Source organism: Sminthopsis crassicaudata, chromosome 2 (assembly GCF_048593235.1).
Source record: "Sminthopsis crassicaudata isolate SCR6 chromosome 2, ASM4859323v1, whole genome shotgun sequence".
NCBI lineage: Eukaryota > Metazoa > Chordata > Mammalia > Dasyuromorphia > Dasyuridae > Sminthopsis > Sminthopsis crassicaudata.
The window spans coordinates 174,901,640-174,909,337 of NC_133618.1; the positions used below are offsets into that span (position 1 = coordinate 174,901,640).

Genomic DNA, 7,698 nt, shown 5'->3' on the forward strand with positions numbered 1-7,698 from the left:
AGGAATTTTGAGAAAAACAATTATGGTGCCAATTATTGCAGGTCACAAAAGAAATTGTAGAGGAAAGGGTAGAATGTGCATAGAAGGGAACTTAATCTAAATTCAATTGAATACAACTTGCCATAGAATTTCCTGAATGAGATAATGTGTGATTTTTCTTTAGGAGAGATTTGAGAGTGGCTGCTGTTTATGTCAGTGATGGCATATCTCAGTGTTACTAGGTATTTAATTAATATATACTTATTACACTAATGAATTAACTAATTAATCATTGGAAATTTTACACAGATGTTTACAAGATATTAAGCATCCTTGACATAAAGCCTGCATTTTCAAATTCTATAAATAGTGCAATCATTTTTAAATTTCATTTCTATTTTTCTGTGTTTTCCCTCTTGTTAATTGATATTGGTTTTATAAAATTGTTTTTCCTCTGATATTAATCAATATTAATTTTTTTTATAAAATTGCGTTTGTTACAGAAGCAGAATAATGGCAGAAAATTTTAATTCATCCCCCATCTACACCCCCATAGGTAAATAAATATCTGAATATTGAAGGTAATTTTAAACATTAACATCAAGGAAATATTCAGTTTTAAAGTGAGAATAATTCTAAACTAGGATAGATCTAGGCTTATGAAAGACAAAACAAAATATTACTGACTTGAGCAAAAACATTAGCCAATTCAATTTTTCCTTTCCAACCTTATGCTAAATGTCTCCTCTAATATCTGGTTTTCTTTTTCTTATATTACCTTCCTTTAAGCTACCACTTCTAGTCTTTCTTTAAATGTTACTATAAAGATTCTTCTTTCTTTATATGGCATTGCGGCCATTATTGCATATGCTTTAATATCAGTTGAACAAAATCTTAAAGACTAACTTTTTGACTTTCTTCATCCCTCTCTCATATTTCAAAATTTCTTCAATGTCTACTAAAATCTATTAAAAGAATACTATATACAGAATGGTTTGATTGTCACAAGGAATAAATTTGATACAATCTTCTTCAAGAGGCTGAGAATCTCTCTCATCTTGTAGTACCACGTTCTCTTTTAATGTCCTGACCCAGTTTCCCTAATTATCCTCCTATTCAGTTACACTGCCTCAGGTTATAACCTTTCCCTTTTAATGTTAGGAGAAAGGTCTAGTATCTTAGCCCTTAGGCTATAATCATTCACTCAACATTTGATGGGATGAAGGCCTTTATCCATTTTAGACATCATTAGAATATCAGGAGCCTCTCCAGAACCTGCCTCCATTATGTCATCCTCATCCTAAGTTCCTCCCCCATTATGTCATCTGTCTTATAACCCTATAAAAGAATCTTGTATCCAACATTCAGGGCTGGATTCTTTGAGACAATAGTTCAGCCTTGGGACCAAACCATGGATCCATTTGAACCCAGTAAATCTCTCCATTTTAAATAAATTAATTTTTTCTCTAATTGCTATCTTGCTCAGTTTCTCTGCCATTACAATCTAATATGGACTTTTTATTATTGATTTTGGCAACTTTTTGCTTTCAGTCTTTTGCAACATTTAAAAAGTATTCAAATAACCCCTCTCTATGCACCCACTAAACTATTTCCTTCATTTCTAATGTGATGTAATCACTTTTCCCCTTGTACAGAATTGTATTAGGTACAATTGTAAGGTTGAATAATATAGCAACAATAGCAAATTAACATTTTAGACACATCTTAAGTTATTTAAATCCCTTTCCATACAATAGGCATTTAAAAATCACCAATACACGTATTATCTTTGCCTTTTTATTTATTTTTTTTATACTGAGGCAATTAGGATTAAGTGATTTGCCCAGGGTCACATAGCTAAGAAGTGTTAAATGTCTTGAGACCAATTTGAACTCAGGTTCTTCTGACTTCAGGACTTGTGCTCTATCCACTGAAGCCACCTAGCTGCCTCTGCCCTATCAGTAGCTTTTTTTCAGGATTAAAAAAAAATCAAGTAATAAAAATATAGCATGACTCACATAGAGCTATATAGCTAGAATCAGCTGGAATTCAAACACAGGCCTCTTCTAGCTTCAAGATTGTATTGTGTGCATAGCTATTAATATGGTTTTATGATTTTTTTTTTCTGTTCCCTTGAGTGGTTGTCTGTTCTTTAAAAATAAAGACCCTTCAACTTATGATTTTTGTATATTGTAGAAGAATGAGCAGGAAAAGAGAAGACAAATAGAATAAAAACATTTTGGGAGACTTGGATGAAGTTGTAAAGTAGATCAGAAGTTGAATTTCATGAAGATAACATTGAAAAAATTGAGATAAATTGAGAATAAATTGAGAAAAACTTGTAAAGCAATCTCATTTTATTTTTGGATTGAATGAAGAAAAGGATCAAAGGCAACAATGAAAGAGAATTCAAAAGATTTAAGAATCATTTTAGAGAGGAAAGAAGGTTTAGAGAATAGAGAAGTAATCACAAAAGGGTTGAAGGAAAGATAGTTGGCAAGGAAAGATAAAATAATTAAGGAAAGGTAAATGGGATAAGTTGAAGCTGAAACAAATTAAGAAATATTTGTTGCATGGGGGAAATTTATGAAAAAGACAGGATATTGACTCAAAGAGGAAATCTGAATTCACAGGTATTCCTGAGACTTGGTGGGATAAAACAATATCTGGAATATGGTATTGGATGGAAATATTTTATTAGTCATAAAAGTTGGTGAAGTGGGGAAAGTGAAGATTGTAAATTAGTACATTATGCTCAGTTGAGAAAAATTCAAGAGCCAGAGGAAAATCATGAAGGAAAATATTTAGATGGAACATCAATAAAATATATATATTATTTGAATATAAAGACAAATAAATTTTGTCTTTGGAATTTGGAATGCAGATGTGGAATCATGGATAAACCAGTGTAAAGGTCCTGTCATCTCTAAGTTATAATCATTCTCTGGGAGGAGATCTCTTTTCTGTATAATCTTTTCTCTATGAGCAGGTTTCTTGTGAAGCTTCTGGAGCCTCCAGGCAGACTTTCTCCTTCCAGACTGCCTTCCCAACTCTGTCCCAGACTGGACTACTTTCCAAACCCAATGCTGCCCTCTTTTATCCTCGAAGAGATTGTAGTGAGAACTCAGCAGGGCTTGTGAGAACTCCTACAGCCAATGAACTTGCTCCTCTTAAAGGTGCAAACTCCTTTAAACATGTAAACTCTCCCCCAGAAGTCCAAAGATACAAACTCCTTTCAAAGGCCTGAACCAAAGGTGTCAATTCTGAGCTAGAGAATTGTTTAGACAAACTGAATTATCACCTTGTAATCCTAACAAACCAGAACAGTGATAATGGGGTACTTCATTTAAGATATCTGTAGAAATTCTCTCTGTATCTCTGTGTCTATCTCTGTGTCTCTGTCTCTCTCTCTCTTTCTCTTTGTGTCCCTCTCTTTCACACACACATACACACAGAGCAATTAATAACCTCATAACTTTTCTGATTTGCTTTAGTGATAATTTTGTTTCATCATCCAAAAGGTAAGTAAATCAATAAGAGGAAATTCTATTCTGAATCTTACAAGAACAACATTAATAAGAAGTCCTAATGTTTGAAAAGTAGTTTTCCAAATATTATTTTATTTTATCTTCAAAACTACCATTGAATGTATTTGCTTTTGATACTCCCATTTAATAGATAAAGAAAATGAGGCTTTTTTGGGGTCATATAACTAGTAAATACCTGAAGTTAGATTTGAACAGAGACTTTTCTGACAAAAAGTGCTATGATCTATATGTATCACTGTAGAGTGCCACAGATAGTGGGAGGAGCTCTGGATAAGGTATAAGACCATTCAGCCCAGAGGGAATCTGCTGACAATGTCTGGTTTGGCTCCCTGTCTCTTCTAAGAGTTCTTGGCCTTTCTGAGAAATCAGGGAGGGCGTGACCACCTGCGTTCTAGAAAGGATACTTACAGTAAAGAGAGGCATTTATATATCAATAGCAGGATGCTTATAGCTAACACATGCGCAGTGTGCTGTGGTGATGTAATGCTACCATAGTTAGCACTTGAGCAGTGTGCTGTGGTGATGTAGTGATGTAATGGTTCTACAATTGGCACATGTTCAGTGTGCTATAGTGATGTAATCCTACTAAGGTATTTAAGGGCTGAGAGGACTTGAAATAAATGGATTCCATCTTTGACCATCCTCATGAGTCTCTTGCCTTCATCACTCCTCCACTAAGACCAAGGACTCGGTCTGGTCCTGAGGTCTTCCAGAGAGCTACTCCAGACACTATATTTTGGCACCCCAGCATGGGGGCTCTAGAAAGCAATGGTATGTTTGGTCACCCCCAACTTGGGGGCTCTCAAAAGCATGCTATATATCACTTATCTGATTCTCACCTAAAAATTGGTTGCTAGGATGGAAATAATAGAAGCCATGGGATTAAAGGGGAAGTGCCATTTCTTTATAACTACCATAAGATTGCAGAAGGACAAATATTCAGATGTTCAGAAAAGGGAATATAAGAGTCTGTAAACTATGAGCCAGTGGGTTTGACTTGAATTCCTAGGGAAATTCCAGAACAGAGTATTAAAGAAACATTTGGTGAACTCTTAGGGGAAAAAAAAAAGGCAGTAATTACAAAGTTATAGCAAAATTTCATTAAGAACAGGTCATGTCAAAAAAAAAAAAAAAAGGTAAATTTATTTTTGTACAGAGTTACTAAACTAATAGATCAAGAGTGTGGCAATTATGGTTTCCTTAGTTTACAGTAAAAATTTAAATAATGTAATTTATACTATTCTTGTGTGAAAGACAGAAAAATATGGTTTAGAGGATAATGCAATTAAATGAATTCAGAATAGCATGGATAGACACATTCAGAAAATGGTTAATGGTTCAATGTAAACATAATAGGTCTGCTTGAGTGAAATATGCCATGTATTTGTACTATGTAAAATCTTTTTCATTGGCTTAGATAAACATATAGATGGCATGCAAGATCATATTTGCAAAGTAATCTTATTTGTCCTTAATTCTCAAAGAGAACCAATGACAGGTAGATAAAGTCTTGACTTGCAAGTGACTTGGATTTCTGATAAGCAGAGTTGTGCAAAGTCATTAGTCTCACTTTCTCCTCCAGAGTCTTCAGAGTCCAGTGGAAAGATATAGGTCAGAACAACTGGTGATGATTTCAGTTACATTGGGAGATCCTGGCCTTTTTAAGCTAAGGTCTTTCCTAAATCTCAGTTTTATCTGAGGCAACACTAACATAAAGCTAGGAGTGATAGATAACAAGAAATAGCAGAGTGTAGATCCAAAGGAAATTGACTACTTAGAGCTTGGGGAGAAATATTTTAAAATATTCATTCTGCTGGGATCTTGTCTCTGGGCTCTGTCTTCCAGTCCAATCTCTTCCCTGTTGGTTCCAGTGTGAAGTGCATATTCCTTAGGCTCCATGTACTGAAACCACAGCCACCTGATTCTGCTTCTGCTTGAGCTTCCATGGACCATGGCCAACACCAAGAAAACTTTTATTGCCATCAAGCTCAATAGCATTCAATGGGGCCTGGTCAGGAACATCATTAAATATTTTGAGCAGAAGGGATTCCTTCTTCTGGTAATGAAGTTCCTTAGAGCTTCAGAGGAACACCTGAAATAGCATTATGCTGACCTGAAGGACAGGCCATTTTTCCCCTTGGAATTGTGAAGTATATGAACTTAGGGCCTGTTATAGCCATGATCTGGGATGGCTTGAATGTGGTGAAGACAGGTAAAGTGATGCTGGGGAAGACCATCCCAGCTGATTCCAAGCCAGGCACCATAAGTGGGGACTTTTGCATTCAGGCTGGCAAGAACATCATTCACCCCAGTGATTATGTAAAAAGTACTGAGATTAGTCTGACATTTAAGCCTGAATAGCTGGTTGACTATAAGTCTTGTACTCATGACTGGGTCTATGAATAAGGATTTTAAAAGTGGTTCTGGATTGGACCCACTCCTTTTAGTAGCTGTGGTATGCTTATGATTGTCTTCATCATTAACTGTGAGGTGTGTATATGTGTGTTGCGTGTGTGTGTGTGTGTGTGTGTGTGTGTGTGTGTCGTGTGTGTGTGTGTGTAAAAACTACATCTCTGAATACATGTATGATATGGTATTCATGACCAGGGAACTGAAAGGAATTGGAACTATCATTTTCTTAAATATTCTGACCCTATTCAATAAAGCTTTAATAATTAAAAAAAAATTTAAAAAAAAATCTATCAGTAGTTTTTTGTTGTATACTACCTACATTTCCCAGTATATCTTTTACCTGAGGAGCCAATCTTCACATTAATAAATAAAGAACCAATACATTATAACACTAATATTTTCATAATTCATTTTCAATTGGTTTGTCACTGTTTTTTTCATTTAGATTGTTGCATTCATTGCTTATACTGTTTTTTCTACTTCTGCTTATTTTACTTTCTAACAGTTCAATGTTTTCCTATGCTTCATGGAATTCATCATAGCAGCCACTTCTTACATAACCACAATATTCCATTACATTTATGTATCACAATTTGTTTAATCATTCCTCTACCAATAAACATGTGTTTTGTTTCCTTATATTTTTTTTTGCTACTGAAAAAAATGCTACAATAAACATTTTGATATATGTGAGTGTTTTATCATTTATATCCCTTTATTATGCATTTACTGGTAATATGTATAGGTGGAGGAATAGAGATAGTAAGTAATTTTCCTTGATTTTTTTTTTCTAAATTGCTTTCCAGAGTAGGGTAGACCAATTAATAGTTTCCCTAAAATATAATTAGCATGCCTTGGTTTTAATACTGACTCTTCTCCTTTTTTGTCATTTGCCAATTTGCTGAAAATAAGGAGAAACCTCAGAGTTGTTTTTATTTTATTTTATTTATTTTATTTAATTTTATTCAAAATTTATTTAAAATTCCCACAATATTAATGAATTAAAGCACTTTGTCATATGTGTTATTGTCATATGCTTTATGCTTCTTTTTAAAATTGTTTATCAGTTGGGAGATGATTTTCATTCTTATTCATTAACATTTGTCCACTACATTACTTAGATAGCAAATATTTATCTCAGTTATTTGTTAAAAATATTTTCCCAGTTGACCCCTTTTCTTCTTATTCTAGTTGCATCATTGTTTGCATAAAACTTTTAAATTTTATATAACCAAAATTAGCAACAAAATATATTTATTTATAATTAGTTTGTATAGCTAAATAATTATAGGCCTTTCATAGTGAACATTATTGACTTGATAGTGTGTAACAAAAAAGCACTTTAGTACTTAGTATTTATGTAGTACTTTATTATATATTTTAATAAAATATTTTTATACTTGTCTCATTTGGATCTCACAATCACCTGAAATCAGCACTATTATTCTCCCCCATTTTGTAGCTGAGGAAACTTGTCCAGGATTACATAATAAATAAATATCTGAGGTAGAATTTGAATTCAAATCTTCCTGATTCCAAATCCTACCTTCTGATTTGCCAACTACATCTTTAATAGGTACAAATGTAACCTCTTAGACTTGAATACAAAAATCAACTTCCCAAATTCAAGATAGAAGAGGGAGGTTTAGAAATTGGTCTGAAGAATATCTTCTGCTTCGGGGTGAATTGCAAGCTACAAAGGAGTTGGCAATGTGATTTTACAGACAAAAACAGGGATGAGAACTTGGGTTACAGTAAC

General features: G+C 33.8%; 1 pseudogene; it reads left to right on the top strand.

The window, feature by feature from the left end:
* Positions 1-5,478: 5,478 nt before the first annotated feature.
* Positions 5,479-5,971, top strand: LOC141553318 (nucleoside diphosphate kinase B pseudogene; annotated as a pseudogene).
* Positions 5,972-7,698: the final 1,727 nt, after the last annotated feature.